A 5,911-nucleotide genomic window follows, 5' to 3' on the forward strand; every position below is an offset into this window, starting at 1 on the left:
TTTAGAAGAGACAAATACTGGACACCTAGATTAGTTACTAATAGCATCCTCTAGAATCAACTCTAAATTTATCATATTCTTTAGAGAACCAAAAATTAAATGACCAAGATGAGAGTGCCAAAAATTAGATGATTCAACGTAATTAACAAAAGAAGCAACAATTTTATTAACCAAACGGTTAATCATAGGCTCAACATTAATAAAAAAAAATATCCGGAAAATAACCTTTGCCCATGATTACACCAGTTTGAGTGATAACTACTTTATTACACTTCAAAAAAGTTCAAAATCATCCTTAACTAAATAAGATCAACTAACAATTTTTTTACGAATGTTAGGAATATGATGCACTCTAATCAGGGATAGAACACGCCTACAACACTATCATTCCCTATAGTTACTGTCCTTTTATGAGCCAGTTGATAAGATACAAATAGAGTTTTGTCAGCAGAAATGGGCACATTAGTTGCAGTATCAATCAACCACTCTTTAGGAAGATAAATATATAATATTATAGGTGTATTGGTAACATACCCTTCATTGATTACAAAAGCATATGCTTCACCAATAACCATATTAGCTATTGGCACACCAATGGTTGCAGTCCCAATCACGGTATTTGCCTGAGCCACTACATCAGATTTTTTTACAATAATCTTTACTCCAATGACCTATCTGTCCACAAGACTAACTTGGTTTATTTATCTTTGGTTTTAGCCTTGTTCTTTTCATTGTTTGAGTTACCGTTACTTTTCTTACTAGCTAGCTTTCATTTCTGATATGTTATCACAATCTTTATCTTCACACTCCCACTTATAACCGGCATCAAATAACCCTGTTTAGACTTGTGCTGCTCTTCCATTCAAATATCAAACATCAGACTAGTCCAAGTAAACTCTCCCTTCTATTTTATCATGAAAAGAGAGAACTCTTCCCAAGACTTCAGAAGTTTTTTAATCATATAAATCACCTAAAACTTTATAGGAAGATCCACACCGAACTCCTTTAAAGTATGTATAATCATCTAAAATTCGTTCACCTGTTCAGTCATGGACTTAGAGTCTATAAGTTTCAAGTCAAGGAACTTAGACTCGTGATACCTTTTTAGACCTTGCGAGACAATATTATGTGTCCAATCAAGCATCTTTCCCAAAACCTTAGCATTATAGGCATTTAATAAATAAACATGAAATAGAGTGCAAGCTAAGGCTGCAAGAATTGTGCCCTTGCCATTCTATCTTTCTCTGTGCACATAACATAAGCTGTTATAGTCTCCGCTTTATCTTTATTAACAACATGTAGGTTATACTGCATCACCAACCCTAGACCCTTAACCATTAACAATGGTTTCATCTTTTTCTAACAACGAGAAAAACCAGAACCCCTATCGAACTTGCCAGACATACCCGAAAGATTAATAGGCCGTAAAAATCGTTAAGTGGCCCAATTAATGGTGGGTACAATACCATCAAAAGATTAACCACGAGAAGTAAAGACAATTTCATTCACCATCTTGAATGACGCAATTGGGCAATTATATTCAATATAAATCACAATTTAAGAATAGGTTATAAAAATCAATTAACAAAATAAATCACGAAGGTCAAACGAATTCGATATTCAGAAATTGCAATACTTAACAATAACAAGAAATAAAGTTTATCTATATTATAGGTCTAATATTAGATAAGAATATTGTAAAAGACGTGACTATTCTTGAAGATATACTCGCCTCGCCTATGATGTGCTGGGCTACCGTAAATTAACTTCTAGGTTAATGCAGCAATAGAAAAATCCGTCACAGGCCGGCAAAGTTCAAAAATGATGACACCTCAATTCATCCGAAAATCTATGTATATGTTTTATATTTGGAAGAGAGAAAAATGGAGGCTAGCAAGGATTCTTGTCCTTTCCCTTCATCCTTTTATTTTTATATCAAAGAACATATATATAGTATAATTTAAAAATAAATATTTTGAAGCCTAATTAATACTCCCTCAGTCCCTTCCAATTGTTTACATTTTTGAGTAAGTGTCCGGCACGCATTTTAAGGTGCATAAAAAGTATAGTTCTGTAACTTATTTTTACAATTTTCTTTTTCTGAATAAAGGTTGAATGTTTTAATTTTTATTCAGAAAAACAAAATTGTAAAAAAAAATTACAGAACTATACTTTATATGCTCCTTAAAATACGCGTCGAACACTCTCTAAAAATATAAACAATTGAAAAGGACGGAGGGAGTATTATTTACATAAGAATAATCTTTACTCTTATTTAGATAATAATAAAAATATATCTATATGTCTACTCATATCAAGGCCTTGACCCTGGACACTCAGGGCCTTCAGATCGCAACTGAATATGTTAAGGCCTTGACTCTGTCACTCAAGCCCTTTAGATCGTTCCTATCAGGGTCTTGATTTTGTCACTCAAGGCCTTTATAATACTTCTTTTTTGTGTCAATGATTTGATGTAACATTTCAAGCCATTGATCTTGGATTAGACCATACATAACACATATACTCCACATAAAGAAACATCATGGCACTTATTTTTCTATGAATTACACTAAGAAAATTACTTATATCCATATCCAAATTTTTTGAAAATTACATAAGGAACTTACGATATTAAAACTCCAACCTTTCAAGTTTCTAACACATGTAAGCGAGGGTCAAACACATTTAATTAAGAACTTACATTTTTAGGTGTCGAGCCGAGACAACAAATTAATGTTTTTAAAAAGATGCACGGAGGAGCTGAACAAGTAGGTTTTGATGGATAACATTTATGACATGTGGTACGTGATTTTAGGAAGAACAACTTGGGTGTTAATTATGCTCAAATGATATTGGATTTGTTGTATCTCTTAATAGAAGAAAGTGGCGGGAATTTTTTATTAGAATTCTACTTAATGAAAAACATAGATTGAAGGGTCTTATAATGGTTGATCCTCGCTCTTTGATAGACTAAAAAGGTTTCAGGGACGTATTTGATTTTGATCCTACATATCCAACCAATAGGTATGCTATAGGGTTTGTGCAATTCACCCGGCTGAACCATCACTACCAATAATTAATTTTCGAATTTGCACTCATGCGGGATCAATTCAAGATAAGTTGTGAGTGAGTTTTAGGTACTTGGCTAGAGGTCGTGGAAGGCGAAGAACCCTGGGCTACCATTTACCATAAAGAGCAAGCCATTACGCGGACAATTTAATCTGAACTCCCCAATATTATATATTTGTTGTGTACTTGACACATTAGTAACAAATATCAGGGAAAGCTTTTGAATGTATTATTTCAAGCATGCCAAAGGTAAATGTGATTTCAAAAATATACCATTCATTGACAAGAGATGTGGTTGGAGATATGTGAAAAATATTAATTTGGAAGTACAATATTTATATATAATATGATGTATATATATTTAATTAAATAAATTAATATATATATCCACATTTTTATTCAAAACTAGTAAAGTATTGACTTGAAAAATTGTAAAGTATAAAAATATATACTTTATATTTAATCATAACTATCACAAATTGGAATCGTAATTTTTCGTTATTACTACATATTATGTTATATATAAAATGCAAACCATATATAATACTTATTGGAATCATATTCTTTGTCCTAAATTATTTCCATTTCTTTGACTTGGGTTTGCTCATCACAAACTATTCAACTAATTGAATTTTTATATATATTTGATCCTATATATTAATTAATTATCAACCACTAGCTTATGAAGTAATAATTATATTTCAAAATGAAATAATTTAATCTCACACTTATATTTTACATAAAAGTAGAATGTTGAGTTTTTTATGTAGCCAAAGAGTTTTTGAATTTTGACTACACTCATGTTGGTAATTAAAATAAAACATTAACATATGGTGAATACGTAACTCACAAATTGTACCAAAGAATTCAAACACTTAATAAAAGTACAAATTGCACCAAAGAATTGTAGCACGTAATAAAGTCATTTTCTTACTTCAAAAAAAATGAACTCATATTCTTATGTTTCCATGTGATGTGTGTGTAAAAGTGAGTGACTATGAAAGGGATTTTTGCATACTTGTATTTAGTTTTCATCATTAAAACATATGCGTTGTTATGTTTCCATGCGATGTCTGTGTAAAATATGCAATAAAAATGATTCAACATGAAATATGAAAATTAGAATATCGACCAAAGAATATCTTTTGAATATAGTATAAACAACCAAAAGCCACAAAAAAGTGTTGAAATACTACCAACAATATACTATTTACAACCATCTTCAACAATAAAAGCTACTAAATTCTTAAGAAGTTGGTCAGTTAATGTCAAAAAACTAATTATTAACACACTTGTGTGGTCGACATGCTAAATAGGCAAAAGTTGGGCCATCAGATGGTAACTTGTGAAATAAAAGTAGCTAAAATGTTAGTAAGTTATCTGATGTGGTTATGTGTCTTGGCGTTGCTCACACTTGCCTCAATACAGTCATGCAATTTTGTGGGGCCAAAATTTAAAAAACAAAAAAAGTCATAAATGAGCGATTTTAGGTCAATTTTGACAATTATAAAAGACTAACTCATTATTTATCACTTGACTAGTTCGAACAAAGCAAATAGGTAGGAAATGGCTTATTTTCAACCAAAATTGGTCATAACCCACTTATTTTGTCACTCGAAAATCAGTATTTTTCCCTTAATATATTATATCACAAGGGTTACACTACCTCCTTAAAAACTCTTTTATGTTATTTACTATCATTTCCCCATGAGCTATTGAATTTAATAGGATCAGATTGCACCCAAAGGTAAAGGGTAAAATTTATGAAATATTCATCAGTTTGTAATATTTACTCGTGAATTCACACGAAAGACAATTAACAAAAAATATATTAAGCAACAAAAAAGGAGGGGTGGAAGACAATTAGGAAAAAATATCTTAGAAAATAAAAAGGGACGATTATTTAATATTTGACAAATATGCCAAGAAATAGAATTAAAAATTATGTGAACATAAATGTTTATAAAGATGAATTTAGGGAAGGGTTGAGCTCCATGGGAGAGTAAAGGGGTGGCCGATAAAACATGATTAACAACATTACAAGAAATTAAAAATATCACAAAAGAAGAACACACTGCATTAGTTTTGATGAGTTTCTCCAACTACTCTTTATTTATGGGATGAGTGTTTGTTGTCTTGGAAATTTTAATAACAAAGATGAAGCTCAGTTTAAAAATCTTGAGAGCAAACAGCCTCAACCTTATGGAAATTGCTATAGAATTTTTGGTTTGCTAAATTGTATGTAATTTCTTCATATGTGTAGTAGGAGCCCTTAGACTTAACTTAGGATGTGTTTGGAATATTAGTGGCTAGAAGACAAATTTTTTTTATTAAAGAACTGAAATATTGTTAGGTAAACTTTGGTAAACTTGTTTGATAAATTTTAAAAGACTTATTGACCTTTTGACACTTAAAGTATTAATATTTTACCCATAAATCGTAAGGTATGTAACACCACGTGTTGGTATTAGTTGCACACGTGGCAGTAGTCTGGGTTAGTCGACGTAAAATTCGACTAAAATTAGTAAATAACGAGTAGGGAATCTGACTGTCACGGTATCGAGTCGTTATATTTTAATACCGAACAAGTTGGGCCTTATAACGATCAAATTTGCGGTCGGTAAAGGCCCTGTTTTCACAAAAATCTCATGTTCTTGTATGATGGTGAAAGATGGTATATACGAGATCATAGGAGCAAGATGCCAAAAGTTGTTGATGTTGTACTAGTTAGATGATAACTTTCCAATGGATGATATGTTTAACCACGCTGATTCAAGAGGAAAATATTGTAGATTTTTAATAAATAATGTGTTATAACAATATCAATTTTTGATCTACAAAC

The sequence above is a fragment of the Apium graveolens genome, unplaced genomic scaffold (assembly GCF_009905375.1).
Source record: "Apium graveolens cultivar Ventura unplaced genomic scaffold, ASM990537v1 ctg3540, whole genome shotgun sequence".
In the NCBI taxonomy this organism is placed as follows: Eukaryota; Viridiplantae; Streptophyta; class Magnoliopsida; order Apiales; family Apiaceae; genus Apium; species Apium graveolens.